General features: G+C 42.1%; 1 long non-coding RNA gene across 1 annotated transcript; it reads left to right on the forward strand.

Moving 5' to 3' along the window:
- Positions 1 to 3,296: 3,296 nt before the first annotated feature.
- On the forward strand, positions 3,297 to 4,701 carry LOC147823314 (uncharacterized). Its single transcript, XR_015444145.1, has 2 exons — positions 3,297 to 3,925; positions 4,221 to 4,701. It is a non-coding gene; the product is annotated as an uncharacterized LOC147823314 (long non-coding RNA).
- The last annotated feature ends 12,192 nt before the right edge of the window (positions 4,702 to 16,893 follow it).

Here is a 16,893-nt window from a genome sequence, read left to right on the forward strand (position 1 = left end):
AACTGTTCCCAGCCCAGTCTCCCACCTCAGCCTCCCTAGTGCTGGGATTGCAGGCATGTGCCACCACATCTGGCTTCAATTCTATTTTGAAAGGTTATGGACATCTTTGTTTAAATGCCATTCTGAACTTGATCTCACTGTTAAATCTCCAGAAAGTTTGTCAAGGGTATTAAGAAAAAAAGTTCTTCTGAATAGATGCAAATGTAAAGGACAAAGTCACCAAACCTAGACACAAGACTGTAGAGTGGGACACACTGATTATGGGAGATCTGTTCAAGTCACCAGGAGCCATATTATGGTTTGAATGCTCGTCTTCCAGAATTCACATAATGGAAACCTAGTATGAATGTTATATGTTAATGGTACTGTATTTGGAAGTTGTACCTTCGGGAGGTGATTGGATCATAAGGCTGCTGTCATCATGAAAGGATTAATTCATTTATGGACTGATAGATTAATGATTATCAAGGAAGTGGCTCTGTCATACGTGGGCGCTCTCTCTGGTATGATTAGTCTTGTTCATCATGAGATACTCTACAGCAGTCCCCACCAGCAGGAAGGCCCTCACCTGGTGAGGCCCCTCAACTTTAGTCCTCAGTCTCCAGAACCATGATCTGAAACAACTCATATTCTTTATGAATTACTCATCTACAACAACAGAAGATGGGCAAAGACGAAGCACAAAGGGGTTTGAAGTTACAATGAAAGATATTCTTTTTGGCAGAACCGGGGAAGTGTGATTGTGGATGATGAACCTAAGGATTTGGGTTTGGAGGCAGGGTGATGAGTCAGGAAATCATGAACACATTCTAGGGAAGAATGGAGGGAACTGCTAACATCAGGTGACCGTGGGGGAACTGGTGAGGTGCATATACATAAAACAAACTGTGCAGTGGAATAAATGAAAGGAAGTTTTCATTGACTGAATATGAGGAGGAATCAAGAGTGATTCTCAGTTGTTCAGTTTTCTGAGCCAGCACCTTGTTTAACTATCCCCAATAAATTGGAAGTGGTATTTTAAGTGTTGGGTCAATTCACTGTGCATAAATCTCTGCCAAAATAATTACGGGTTTAGAATAGTGCTGTCTTACCAAAGCATCTTCCTTCCACCATGATAGTTCCTCGGTATATATGAAATAAGACAATATTTTATGAAAAGTTTTATAAATCACATCTCTCATTATTGTACTACCTCCCTCTGGGGGACCTGGCCAGGAGTGAATGATTAAACTGTGAGACAAAAGCGCATAGGCTCTATGAGGACTTAACAATTAAAAAGAGGGGCAAAAGCACACACATAATTAAACTGCAGGGCAAAAAGCATGTAGGCTTTGTGAGAAGTAAATCATTAAACTGTGGAGCGAAACACATCGGCTGTGTAACAGCAAATGTTATGCTATGTTTACTTTACAATAAAAAGGAAATACATAGCAGAAGTACAGAGCCTCACTCGCGGGTAGGACTGTCTTCAGCGGCCTTGCAGCTTGTCAGGAAGTTGGTCCTCTCCCTGGGCCAGCAGGGCTGACAGACACAGCTCCTCCCAGAATCCTCACTGTTTTCCACCACTTGCATCATGGTCTACACAGCCTGAAGGTCCAGTGTAGATGAAGGGTCTGGATCTCCATGCCATGTCCTTCTCTGGTTTCCCTGGTCACAATATTCAACCCCTACCCCAGTCCTATCTGCCAAGCTCTGAGCTGCTAGCTCGACAGCGCCATGACACCAGTTTTTCTTGCTGACCACGATAAGCAACCGGATGTGATTCAGTCTGACGGCCCCTGAACACCCATCTATCAGGACAGATCCCGTTTAATTCAGGGGAAATGACCCATTCTGGTTGGGTCTGGAATCAGGCTTGTTTGAAGATGGCACACGTGAGGAAGACAAGGGAGACAAGGAGACCGTCATTGTGAGAAACTGGCCTGCTAAAGTTGGGGACAGTCCTTCACATGGAGCTTCCGTAAGAAACACAGCTCCGGAAAGCGCTAAAGGGTGTCAGCTTGTCAGTACTTAGGACTAAATGGCACGCCGCAGTCAGAATACCTGGGGAGTCCTTTGTTTACGGCATTTCAGCATGAGAAATTCATGCCAAGAAAGACAAATTGCAATTATGTTGTTACACCCAGCGAGAGAGAACCAACCAGAGACCGATATTAAATCCACACAGGAGTTTATTACCGGCCAGGACCCAAGCCGAGCATCGGACTCGAGCTCCGACTCGGGGAGACAAACATGTTTTATACACCTTTGAGGCCAACAGTTTCTAGGCCCCCCTATGGGATAGAACTAGTAAAGCAAGCAAAAGGTACAGAAGCGGAACGTCCTGCTGTTAGAACATTTGTAAAACAACAGTTGATTAATTGTTATTTCTAAAGAGACTTTCTAAGGGGAGGAGGTTTTTAAGCTTCCTCCTTCTGAGTTTATCTAAAGGGCAGGCAGGTGGGTCAAGCAGCAATATGGAGTGAGTCTGTCTTGCTAACAGGGTCCTTCAGTGTCTGGGACAAAGAAACATCCCAACAATACATTTACAAAACGCATTAAGTACAATATTTGGTATCTGTACAACTAAAAAATACTCTGACCACTAAGTGAGAAAAGAGCTCCCAATTTTGCTAAGTAAAAAGACAGATTTCAAAGCCACATGATTGATATAATTCCATTTCCTTTTTTAAAAGAAAGAAAAGGAAAAGGGGAGGTGGAAGGAGAAAGAAGGAGGAAAAGGAAGATGGAGGCAGTGAAGGGTGGAGGATGGAGGAAAGCTTATGTGGCCATGGGCTCACAGGGCAGCAGCGCCTGTGTGGATGTGATTAAGGCCGGGTCCCGAGGTGGGGCACGATCCTGGAGTGTCTGGTGAGCCCAGTGTCCTCACAAGGGGGCTTGTAAGAGGGAGCCGGAGGGTCTAAGTCGGTGCAGGAGAGGGGACCTTGATGAGTCCTGGCTGTGCGGCTCAAGGAAGAGGCCACTGCAGGGGACAAGCAAGGGGCAGCCCGTAGAAGCTAGACAAGAACGAAATAAATTCTGTTTCAGAGCTCTGAGAAACGGTGGCCGTGCCTGCTGACCCCGTTGACTTCATCTCAGTGAGACTGAATTCACACTTCTGCCTTTCTAAATGGTAATGGGATGAAATAATATCATTATAAGCAACTCAGTTTGTGTGCCTGTATGGGGTGTGAGTGACAAACAATTATATTTGATCTTAATTGTCCTGCAAAACGTTTGCCCTTTTTTCTGGATTAAATATTGCTGTCCTTTAAATGAGAAGTAGTAGCAGAGGCACAGGAGTTTCCCTCCGGTTTTCCATGCCCCTTCCTGGGGCGTCAGCATCCACTGTGGTCCGGGAGCCCGTCCCCCGCAGGCACGAGGAGGTACTCTGATCACAGCGTGCGCGCCACTTCTCTGCCCCAGACCTGGCTTCCAAGCTCAGTCACGCGCTCACCACAGAGCAGCTCATCTGCTATGACAGGAGAGGACACGGGGCCCAGAGAGGCCGGCTCACATGCCCAGGGCCACACAGCTAGGAAGTGACAGGGGTGGCTTTGCACCAGGCAAGTTGGCTCTGGCTTTTGGAGCACTGAGTGCCTCTGTGTGTTAGTAGACACCGCAGTGGCAGGTGGCACCCAAGAACAGCCCTGATCCCACTCCTCCCCGCGTCCACTCTTGGCCCTGTGTCCCCGCAGTGGCTTCCCTGAGCAGGGGGAGCCTGATCCGCTCCCTGCGACTGGGTTCGGCCCTGTGCTGTGCTTTGGCCATGGAAGGTTAGCAGGTGTGAAATGACCACAGCCAGGACAAGAGCTCTCTGACCGGGCTCGCGCTCTGGTGCCCTCCAGGGACATGGCCAGGCCAGACTGGCGCTCCTAGGAGGCAGGTGAGGGGCATGTGGGCCAGAGCCCTGTCTGCATCAGCCGCTGATCTGCAAACTCAAGAGGTAAGTAAACACTTGGCACTGCATAGTGCTGAGATTTTGGGGGGTTTTGTTAGGCAGCTTTCTTGGCTTAATGACTAACAGATACATCCTGTGCCTTTGACTTTTCTGACTACACACAGCTTGACCTTAACCAGCCTGGCAAGTTACAGACAGATAATAGTAAGGTTTACTCAAGTTTTTAAAGACTCTGCAACAGTTTGAAGACATTCTCATTTTTTCATCTTTTTTTCTTTCCTCTCTGTCTCTGTCTCTCTGTCTGTCTCTCTGTCTCTCCTCGCTCTCTCTCTTCTTTCAGCTCACAGTAGAGGTTTCAGTTCATACTCGGCTGGCTCCGAGGCAGGGTGCCGTAGCAGAGCAGCATCACAGAAGAGAAACTGCTCGTGTGTGGGACTGCATAACTCTGTAATCATAAAACCTCCTAGCCCCAACTGTGATTGAATGTGAGTTAATGGATAAAGATGCTTGTTAGTTTTGGGCCACTAGATAAAAATCTGTAACAGACCTAAAGTCCCAAAGTAAACTACTCAACTCCTTGTTTGCCTGGAACTGATGTTCCGGACACCACAATCTATAGAACAAGCTGCAAATGTCTGCTGACCATCAATACGTGACAGTCGACCACTAACTTTGTCCCCTTTTCTTTAATTCTATATGATAACTTCCCCCTCAACCCCCTATAAGAACAGCCTCGGACTCTGAGCCAGTTGCCTCTCTAAGCTACTTTGCTTTGGGAGTGCCGTCTGGCCAGACTAATAAAGGTCTGTTTTACTTTCCAACTTGTCCGGTGTGTTCCTTCCCGGGTGTTCTTCGCTGCAGTCAGCTCCTTGGAGCGTTTGGTAAGGCCCTCGGTCTTACACATGGTGTGGCAGCCAAAAGCCAGGGAAGCAACAGAAGCAGCACTGAAGCAAGCCTACATTTCCCTTTTATCCCATCCAGGCTAGAAGCCTTTTGAATTCTATCACCCACACCCAGAACTATGCTAATTCCAATCAGTGAACTAGTTTAGTGCTACAGGCCTGGAATCCCAGTATCACACACCCTAGATCCAGCCAGCTGTGTAAAGCCCCACCTATGAGCCCACAAGGCTTTGTGGAGCTGTCTAGATATAAGCCATAACATTTCATCATAATGGTTTTAGTTTTCCATAGAATTAGTATAAATGAGTGGCATTCTTGCATAAAACGTTAATATGTTTGGTCTCTAAACACTGTTCCATTTTCAAGAAAATCTAAATGATTTAAGTGCACCAGACTCCCTATTGTCATCCAAAGCAAACTTTTACTAAAGAATTGCAAGTATTTTCTCCCAATCTATTCCTTGTCAATTGAACATTGACAGGATGACAGTGTTACCAGTGTTACTTAATGAGTAAGATTCTCTCTAGGATCCTGCCATTTAAACCAATAAAAAGGGGCAGTAGGCAGGGAGGAACTTAGCATCTGCTAACCTTGCAGGTGAATTGGTTTGTGTCTGTTCTTGGTTTCCACCCCATCTACAAGACAGCAGCCCAGCCCTCAGAGAAGCCAGCAGCAGCCTGGCCCTCAACTCATGCAGGACAAGCCTATGGAATGTCCTCTGTGTGCCACGTGTCTTTCACATGGTCCTGCTTTTTGGCACAGCTGCATGCCCTAGGCTACACTCTGACCCAAGCTAGACCTATCCAACCCTTTCCCAGGAGACTGGGAATTGGAGATGTGTGTGACCCGTGTATCTGAACTGGAGAATGTCCATGATCTATGCCTGCTGCCAACGATCATGGATAAGAAACGAAAACAGAAAAATACTCATTGATGGAGATACATTCAACTTCTCAGATTCTAGTAATAATTCCAGAACGCTTCCAGTAAATTGTGTGTTCTTTGTGTGCTTCCGGGTTTGGCTTAGGCCAGGGTTTCTCAATTTAGTGCTGCTGACACGTTGGCTGGATCATTCTTTTGTAGTCGGGGCTGTCCTCTGCACCGCGGTTGTTTCCCAGTATCCTTGACCCCCAACCACTAGAGGCTGGTTCGACACAGCCCATGAAGTGTGAAAAGCTGTCTTCTGACATTGCCAGATGTCCTAAGTGGGGACAGCGTTGACTGAGAGCAGACTAACTTAGTTGGCTTTCTCTCACCTGGAATTTAGCAGGGTAACATCACCCATGTGTCCTAATGTTTCTGGGAGACGTGCCACATTTTATCTGACCATTTCAGTGGGTTTAGTCCAAAGTCACCTGACAGTAAAGAAGAAAGGGCATGGTGCAAGGGCCTGGGAGAAGTCAGCTCTTTATTCTGTGGCAGATGAGAAGCAGAGAGGGCAGAACCAGGGGTAAGCCTGCACCCTCCCAGATCATACTACCAATGCCCCTGCTCCATCCAGGGCCCATCTCCTAGCACCCCCTCAGCTGTGAACTCATCCATGGACTGAGCCTTTGAGAAGTAGAGCCCCTACCCCATGACCCAATCAAGGTCCAAGCACATGAGACTTCCATGGGACATTTTAGAGCAAAACAGTAACAACAATTGTTCCTGATAGGAGTGCAGAGGGCAGTGATTCTCAAGGCAGAACAAAGGTATTGCCCTGCATTGGGCAAGGTCCTGCACAATGTCCGGGGGACACTTACAATGGTACCATTTGTCCACAAGTCAGTAGGTTTTGGAAAACTGTGTAGCCACAGAAAACCAGTAGATGGATTCCTTATGGCCTCCTGTAGCATCCATTAGCTTCCTGCCAGCCTCCTTTCTTGGGGCTCCTTTGTTGGTCCAGCTGGAGGCCTGGTGTGTGGGGCGAGGAGAGTGACCTCGCAGAACTATGCGACCTCAGTCACACACACTCTTTGTGACTTCACCCCCAATTCCCAGCCCCTGCTCTACAAGAGCCAGGCCTTCTTCCATCTTCCCAGTAGTTCAGCCAGTCATGTCCCATAATGCCCTGCAGCCCCTTCTGCCTACAGTGCCACTTAATCCAAGTGGCAGGTAAAATAAGGAAAAATACACATTTAATTAGTTGTATTGTTAGAGAATTATATCGTCATTGTCCAATGTGTTCATAAGTTACAGTATTCATGGACCATCATTTCCAAGTTTGAAGATTATTCAAGTTATCAGTTCTCAGATTATCAGGTTGCCTTCTGTGTCTCCCAAAAGTGTTTTACCTCTTCTCTGCCTTCACTGGACAGCATTTCCACTTTTAGAAAAAGAAATATTGTGAACCATGCCGTGCATAAAAACCCAGCTCGATCTCTACCCTAGAATCTTCTGGACAAGCAAGATATGAGTGAATTTTCCAGGATATGAAAGAAAGGATGCTTGGGTCACATTGTTCACAATAAAGAGAAAAACAAAGCAAGCAAATATATAGGAATGAAGAACGTATCTATGAATACGTATCACAGACCGTGTAGCAGGAGCAGTGGTCGAGGCAGCAAACGTCAACCTGTGTTGAATGTGTCATGTGTGTTGAGAAATGTGGTGGGTAAGCACTGAATGCTCTGTGTGGCCACAGTCAGAGGAGGACAGCATTTCTGCTCCCGTCTCAGAGGTAGGGACCTGAGGGGTAGAGTGGAGTAACCAGCCGCGAGCGCACTGGCACTGGCTATCCAGGGAAACCAGCTGCACCCTGCCCGGATCAGAGACCCTTGGCAGTGCATACAACAGGAGGGATATGCGGCCCTGATTCCTAGAGGGTAGGGTCAGGGATGCTGCTGAACGGCCTGCAGAGCCCCAGCATAAAGGTCCCCCCACCAAAAAAGTGCCTGGCCCCAACTCTCAATAGCACCAAGCATGAGAGGGCTGCTTGTGGCCAGGGCACAAGTGAGATGTCTGTATGGTCGTTTACTATTTCATTTTCCACAGTGGCAAAGCTAGAATTTAAGCACAGCTGGTTTGCTCCCATGACCATGGTGTATCAATAATCACATTGGAATTCCTTTCAGTTATTAAAGAATCTGAATTGGAGCTACAGGAACTCACAGGAAAATGTCATGTGTGTGTCTATCATATACAGTATGAAGTGCACAATTATCTGTGCAGTGATTTCATTTCTACCAAAAATGTGTGGGAAAATAAAAGCAAAACAATTCATTCATTCATTCATTTATTCATTCATTCATGAATTTATTTATTTCACTGCAACACTGGGAATCGAACGTAGGGCCACTCTAGCGCTGAGCTATATCCCTAGTCCTTTCTATTTTTCATTTGGACAGAGCATCTCACTAAGTTGCCTAGGCTGACCTCAAACTTCTGAATGTCCAGTCTCAGCTTCCCTGGTAACTGAGATTCCAGGTATGCAAGTCTGAGCCTGGAAAAACAAAAGAATTTTGTCCCTAGCAGTTGATGGTGGACATATCCGTAAGATGGTATTAAATGGCACCGTGTGTGTGTTCAAGTCAATGTCATGCATTTTTCTTATTTAATTAAGAAATAAAAATAATTTTTGTCATGTAAAGGCAGTTGTATTGAAGTACATGTACATTGAAATGGCTAAGCCAAGGTAGTTATGCACATTACTGCACATTCTTAGCATATTTTTGAGAAGAACAATTAAAATCCACTCTGATAGCAATTTTCAGGAATAATTCTTATCCCTGTAGTCAACACGTTGTGCAATAGATCTCCGCAGCTTATTTCTTGCAAGAAAAATTTTGTGGCTTTTGACCAACGTCTCCCCTATCCAAAACCTGTGGTAACCACTATTTTCCTCTCTATTTCTATGAGTTCCACATATTTAGATTCTACCTGTACATGAGATTATGTGGTATTTGTCTTTCTGTATCTGGCTTATATCTCCAAGTAGCATAATGTCCTCTTGGAGTGTCCAAGTTACAGCAAATGGGAGAACTTCCAACACTTTGAAAATGTCTAGTTTATTAGTGCATATTAGTTATACAGAATAGTGGGTTGTGCTAGGCATATTCCCACACACATAACATCTTTTGATTATTTTTATCCTCATTACTCGTTACTCTTCTTACCATTCCTTCCTCCCCTCTTTTATTGGATTCTTCTTCTCTCTCCATCTAGTTTTATGCGCCCCCCTCTTCCCCCCCCCTGCCTCTCTCCCTCCCTCTTTCAGATAAGCTGTGTGCGGGACTGTGTGTGTGTTCGCAACTCCTCCATGTTGTTCACAGCAAAAACAGTAGCTACCGAACCTGCTCCAGTCCCAGGGGAAGATGGAATTTTGCATAGTTGTTCCACCTTCCTAGGTTGATTTCTTGGTTTAATGTGACGGAAAGCAAAATCTTTATAGGGTGAAATGCCTAATGAAAAAATGAGTAAATCCTGCATTCACTAAGAGCGGTGCATTTCATGCATGATGGGGTGGTCCGGGCCTGTAATCCCAGTGCTCTGGGAGGCTGAGGCAGGGGGATCACAAAATGGAGCCTAGGTTGGGCAACTTGGTGAAACTCTGTCTCAAAATAAAGAAAATGTAAATAAAACATGCTGGGGATGTAGTTCACTGGGCAAACCCTGGGTTCAATTTCCTTTTCCATACATATGCAGTGCTGCAAAACTGACTCACATGGTGCCTTTCACTGTGTGAAGTTCATATCCCAAAGGAAAGCACTAAAACACATATTAATCCCTAATGAGTGTTGTGCTTCCTGAAATAATTACTGCAACCTGTACTGATGTATGCAAGTTATATGCATCAAGAAATAGGATGGCTTTATTGAGGGGTAGGGATATAGATAAATGAACAGATGCATGAAGAAGAAAATGTATTTGTTCCTTGGTATCCACAAGCAGTGGTTTCTAGGATTCCCCCAAGGACACAAAAATCCCAAGACACTCATCCCTTCTATCAAATGACGTAGTATTTGCGTATAGCCTGTACATATTCTCTGCTCCTTGTGGTGTAGAGAAACTGATAGAGTGGAAATGCTATTAAACAGTTGTGATACTGTACTGATTGAAATAATCAGAGAAGAAAAGGAAGACATGTTTGGTACAGTTCCCCCCGAGACTTTCAATCTGCAGTTGGTCGGATCCCTGGATGCACAAGGCTGACTAGAGCTAAATGTGAATAAGATCTAGGTGGTGATTGGGTGTTCAACCAAAATTTTTTCAATTTTGTTGACTATTTGAAAGATTTCATAAAATAATCAGAAGAATATACAGAAAAGAACAAAAAATGTGTACATAAGATCAGTTCAAAATCAAAGCTGAGTAAAGATGAGGAGGTATTGGCGGTGTAAAATATTAACTGTGGTGAAATTACAAATAGTTTTTATTTACTTTTACATCCCCGATGCATTGAACAAAGTCTTTTTCTGTTTAAAAAATCTATATCCGCAGGCTATTTTGTAGTGTCCCATCCCCCCGACTAGGCTGCTGCATCTCCCTGCTGTGTCCCCTGGTCATGACTGTGACACTGAGCACCTGCTGGGCCCCATAGTCCTCTCATCCCAGCTCTCATGTCTACCCGCGCTGCGCTGGCCTCTCAGATGAAGACCACACGTGCTGAGGGCCCGCTCACTCTGCTTCTCCTGCCTCAGCCTCCTGGCCGGCTCCATCCCTGCCATCCATCACCTGCCACCTCTCATGACGACCTCTACTGGCCTTTAGTTCTGGTCAGTTATCTTTTCCAGAAACTAAAGAAGGGAAATTTACATTTTACCTCATACTACCTTATACCCTTTGGATGACAAAATGAGAAAAAGGAAAACCCTAAATAAGAAATTACAAAATAAGTGAGAACTGTATTTTTAGCAACACAAGAGGGCTGCATTTCCTAATTTATCCAGAGCACAGAATCAAGAGTTACAAAACTAAAAGGAAGGTGAAGAACTGAATAGAAAACTGTTGCACTACCCCAGAGGGAAGGAGGAAGTGTAAATTAACAATCTCAGCCAGGTATTGAAGCACATGCCTGTAATCCTAGTACTCTAGGAGGCTGACCCAGGAGGCTTGCAAATTCAGGACCACCCTGGGCATTTAATGATTAAGGAGATCCTCAATAAAAAATAATTAAAAAAATAGGTCAGGTCATCAATTTCAGTGAGAATTCCTAAGGTTCAGTTACCAACACTGAAAAAAAGGTCTCACAAACAATGAAAAAATGCCAACCACAGTAAAAAGATACAATTTCTACCTTCCAAATAGGCAAGGAATCAATTAAAAAGTTGAATGGTACCTGGTGTTCTTGATAGTGGGGGATTCAGAAATGATTACTAAAGCATTATTTGAAAGGTATAAAGCAATGAAACTTTCTGAGACATAATTGGACAATATCTATTAAATTTATAAATGTATGCAGCCATTGAACCAGACCTTATTTGAGTTTCATATTCAACAAACATTTATATAATTTTACCAAGATTAGTATATATGAACATGTTATGATAGTAAAGCAGATGAATTAGAGGAGAATGGAGAAAATTCTTACTTCAGTCAACATATCTGAACAAAATACAAGCTATTTTTAGAAATAAAGAAGCTTGATTGTTGGTCAACAAAACAAGAGTCAAGTATCCGCATGAAGTCCAAACGTATCCCTCAAATAGCAAATGCAAAGCTTTTTCAGGAAAGAAGCCAAGTCTTAAAAGCCTAACTACAAGAATTATTTCTTCTGTAGGACCCAGTGTGTCCCACACTCCTGCATGTTACTAACGGCCAAAAAGAATCTACAGAGACCTGCTCCAGTCCCAGGTGGAAGCAGGAAATTTTGGGAAGTTGTTCCACCTTCCTAGGTTAGTTTGTCGTCTTAGCGTGATCAGAGTGAAATGTTAATGATGAAAAGGCAAGTGAAAAAATGAGTAAAACCCACATCCGTCAGAGTGGTGCGTTTCATGTGGCGTGTGGTGGCGCAGGCCTGTGATCCCAGCACTCTTGGGAATCACAAGTTGGCCTTGGGAATCACAAGTTGGAGCCCAGCTTGGGCAACTTACTGACTTCGTACAATAAATATGAATTAAATGGGTCGGGGATGGAGTGCAGTGGGCAGGCTGTGGTTTACATCTCCAGTAGCTCATGTCCAGAAGAAAAGCACTGGAGGCACTAGTTCATCCTGGGTTAGCTTCACGCTTGCTGGAGTCATGGGGAGGTGGTGCACTGATGCCTGCCATTTAGTACAAATCAAAGAAGAATAATTTGGATTTCTAAATGGATAGAGAGAGATAGGCAAAGGAACAGATATGTGGAAAAGGAAATACATGCATCCCTTGGTATGCACATGAAATTATTCCAGGATTCTGCAAGTGTCACAAATATCCCATGACGTTCAGTCCCTTGGATCAAATAACACAGTATTGCATATAACCTGTGCCAATGGTCTGCTCTGCTTTAAATCATCTCTAGATGGCTTATAATACCTAATACGGCTTAAGTGCTATAAGACAGTTGCACTGTATTGATTAAAAAGAATCAGAGCAAACAATCAGTGCATGTGTGCTATATTTTTGCAAACATTTCAATCCGCAGTTAGCTGGATCCCTGGAGGCAGAGGGCTGTCTGGAGAGGAAAATGTGAATGATAAGATCTAGATATAGGTATTTGGCTCTTTTCTGTAAAAATTTTTCAACTTTGTTGAAAATTGTAAAGATTTCCCACTGAAATGGGAGAATATAGAGCAAGGATGAAGGACAAGCTAATATGTACATTGGATGAGTCCCCCTGGAAAAGTACAAGCTGAACAAATGTGAGGAGGGATTGGGCTAAGGAATTAACTGTGCTGAAATTACAAGTGGACTTCATTTACGTATTCATAGTCCACGTATTGATCAAGTTTCTTTTTCTTAAAAAACCAGTACCCTCGCGCTGGCTTTCTAGTGTCACCTCCCTGCCCAGGCAGCAGCAGCATCTCCCTGGGGTGTCCCCTGGGCATGGCTGTGACTTTGAGCACCGGCTGCCCCCAGAGTTCTCTCATCACAGCTCTCACCTCTGTCCTCATTGGCATCACCAGTTTGGGCAACTTATAAAGGCCCTGCCTAAAGAGAAAAAAATCACAGTGCTGGGATGTCAGTGCAAAGTCCCTGTGCTCATTCTCCAGTACAAAGGAAGACTTAATCTTGTGAGCAATGGCAGAATTGATAATAAAAAAAATAATCAAATATGACTTTTGACCTTTCAGGCTGGCACAAATTTGATGCAAAAGTTGAATGGCACCTGGTGTTCTTGAGGTGGGAATGGAAATGATTACTTAATGCATTGATGGAAAGCTATAAAATGATGAGTTTCTGAAAGCCAAGTAGGAAATATCTATTAAACTTACAAATGCACGAGGAAGGCATTGGAATGTATACTATGCCAATATTCATACAATTGTGGCAAGATCATTATATGTAAACATTTTAAAACTGAAGTGGATAAAGAGAAAGAAAAGGATCAAACAAACACCTAAAGGGAATAAGATAAGGTAACATAGCCAAACGCCTAGCTCCTTGTGTAAATAAAGAAGACCGATTGTAGGTAAATAAAGCAAGAATCAAGTATCAGAACAAGATCCCAGGGTGGCGCTCACATAGCAGAAAAGTAGACTTTGTACTGAAAGAAAAACGCCACTGTGAATTGGATGACACCCTTGCCAAGAATTCAGAATCTGGAGTCAACGGTAAAGTGAAACTATGTGCTGGTGTACTTTCTTCTTACTTTTGGTTGCTATATATTTGATTTAATAAGCATGTATTGATTTTTAGTGTCAAAAATTATACAGGATATGCTTTTTTTTTGTACCAGGGATCGAATTCGAGACCTTCCGCTTGCGAGGCAGGAGCCAGAACCACTTAGCTAAATCCCCGGCCCAGGATATGCTAAATCAATAAGTCAAGAACCGGTCTGTACTTTCACTCTACATTCAAAAGCATTCTTCCATGTGTCCACAGGATGGCACCAAAGCACATTAAATACTGGAGAAGCAAGAGAAAAATCTGTAGTTTACTTTGAAAAGCACTTTTCCATTTGTCCACAAGATGGCGGCAAGGTGCGTCAACTAGAGTAGTAGCAAGGAAAAAACGAAGCAAATCTGTACTTTGTTTATATTTTGAAACATTATTCCATTTCTCTACAAGATGGCAGCAAAAATCCATCTCATACAGAAGCAAAACCAGTGTCAGTGGTCTGAAATCGAACACTGCTCTTAATGGCACAGTTGCTTTTGTACGTGTGACTTGTACACATTTTCACCAGATCGTTATGGTTTCTGATAAAATATAAGTATGAATAAAGAATAAGTAAATATACATAAATATATAAAATAAATATATAATATATATGATATTATGTATTATATCATATGTATATTATATAATACATGATATATTACAATATCATGTATTATATATTGTGTACATTATATGTTATATATAATATATAATACATATACATATAAAATAAAATATAAATATAAATTCATTGTAAACTTGGTAAGTAAGAGATAACCCAAGTCACACACTGTGGCAATACTCAGATGTGGACAACACTAACCACCTGGCATTAATCTATGCTTAGAGATATGTGATAGAAAGGAGAAGCTACACCTTTGTAAATCAAAATGTACCCTGCCTCAGTTCTCTTTTTTTCCCATTAACTTTATTGGTACATTTCAGGTATAAAATACAGTTACAGTCATCATTGGGATCTTGTACCATCACATGAGTCTCTTGGTTCTTATTTTTTTCCCCATTCCCCTGCCCTCCCTTCACCCCTCCACCCTTCCCTATTTGCAAAGACTTTGTTTCCATTTTTTCCTTTTCTCATATTTTTTCTTTTCCCTTTTTTCCTTTCCCCTACTCCTCCCACTTCCCCTGCTCCTTTAGACCTTTTCTTCCTATTACACAATATCAATTATACACTTTTTAAATTACAATATCAAGATCTAGAAGACATTACCACAGATTTTACAGAATTTAAAAGGATATAGAAAGCATATTACAAAAATCTTTTTGAAATAAATTTGACAACTTCTAAGAAGTACCTTGGAAGACAAATCAATGAAACTAACTCTGGAGGAAATATAAAATTTGACTAGCACCTATTAATGAAAGTATATTCCTAGCTTGAAAACCTACCTATATGACAACAGCAGGCTCATATACATTTTAACTGTAAGTTATATCAAACAATTAAAGCATTAAAAAGAAGGAACACTTCTCCCCTCATTTTAGGAAATCAACGTTGTGCTAATCCTAAAACTGGATAAAGATAATAGAAGAAAAAGTACGAACATAGATAGAAATTTGTTTAACAAAACAAACTCTTAGAAGTCAGATCTGGCAGGATGTAGAAAGTGGTTTTGTTATCAGGATGGCAGTGTTGGTTCAGCATTGGAAGATCCACCCCCAAAAGTCATCATTTTGACAGAGGAAAGGAGAAAGCCATATGATCCTGTCACTAGTTGGAGAAAGAGTATTGGACTAAATTCTACAGCTGTTCATGGTAAAAGCTATCAGGAGACTAGAAGTAGAACAGAACCTTCTCAACAGATCAAAGACATGTACTCCATACTTCCAGCGAGAACACCTTCTATGAATGGAGAAGATACAATGCTTTCTCCTTAAGGTGGGGAACAAGGGCAGATATGCTTACTCTTTATCTGTCCATTAAACTTTGAAACCTAGGCCCAACCAAAAGAGTCTGGCAATAAAATGACACAATTAGGATAGGATTGGCAAGGAAGAAGTAAAATCTTTATATGTAGATGAAATGATCATCTACAGAGAAAATACTAAGAAATCTCTAGGAGCCCCTAGAACTTGTATTTGAATTTAGCAGGATTAGAAAAGACAAGGTATATATAAAAATTCAGATCTATGTATACTTCCTATAAATGAAGAATTGGATATTGAAATTTAAAAGTTATGTACAAGTACAAAGGACCTAGAAAAGTAAAAAGAAAGAAAAAAAAACAGTGTTGGAAGACGTTTAGTACCTAATTTTAGACTTCTTCTAAAGCTACAGTAATCAAGGCAGTGTTGGTGTAAGGACAGACATATAGATCATTGGAATAAAACAGAGAATCTAGAAATACAGCCACATATATATGGTCCACTGACTTTTGAAAGATTATTTAACATTAGCATTTTATAGAATATAAACTCAATTCAAGAGCCGAGGAAGAGATAGTGTTTTCAGCAAATGGCACTAGAACACCTGGTATCTGTATATAAAAAGTTAACCTCAACCCTTTATTTCCATACATGAAAACAACTTGAAGGGATCTATGAACCTAAATATGAAAGCCTAAAAGTATAAAACTTTAAGAAGAAATTATAAGGGAAAATGTTTATGAATTTAGGGTAGGCAAGAACTACCTAGGATACAAAAAAACATGATGTATAAAAGAAAAAAATTGATAAATGAGATTCCATCAAAATTTAGAACTTTAAATGACATCATTAAAATGAAAAGTAGTCCTTAAACAGACCATATTTCCAATGCATATAACCTATGACCAGCTCATTAATAGACAACCCAATTAAAAAGTAGACAGAAGAAGATGATAAATAGCCAGTACAGCACGAGGAAAGGTGTGCAACTCTAGAATCAGAAAATACTAATCAGTACAATAACAAGATTGAATTATACACTCATTAGGGAGATGAAGTCAAAAGTTTTAAAAGCCTTGTCATGACTTTTTCTTTTGGTTGGATTCTCCCCCTTTGCGTTTAATTTGTCACGCCCAGTGGATTCATTCTGCTGGGTTTCCTGGGGTTGTGATCCTCATTGTCTTTTCCTAGGGTATTTTCTAAAATTTTTTGGAGTGCCGGTTTGGTATTCATGAAGTTCCTGGGTGCTCTTTATCATCAAAGTATCTTATTTCTCCATCAATTTTGAAAGATAGTTTTGCAGGGTACATCAATCTGGTTTGGAGGCTGTTTTCCTTTAGGGCTTGAAATACATCACTCCAAGCTCTTCTTGCCTTGAGGGTTTGCATTGAGAAGTCTGCTGTGATTCTGATGGGCTTTCGTTTGTATGTGATTTGTTTCTTTTCTCTCACTGCCTGTAGAATATTATTCTTCTGTTGGATTTCTGAATCCTAACTATTATATG

This window comes from Heterocephalus glaber, unplaced genomic scaffold, assembly GCF_053883595.1.
Source record: "Heterocephalus glaber isolate CG9 unplaced genomic scaffold, H.glaber_assembly_v1.0 deba00001594, whole genome shotgun sequence".
NCBI classification, from domain to species: domain Eukaryota; kingdom Metazoa; phylum Chordata; class Mammalia; order Rodentia; family Bathyergidae; genus Heterocephalus; species Heterocephalus glaber.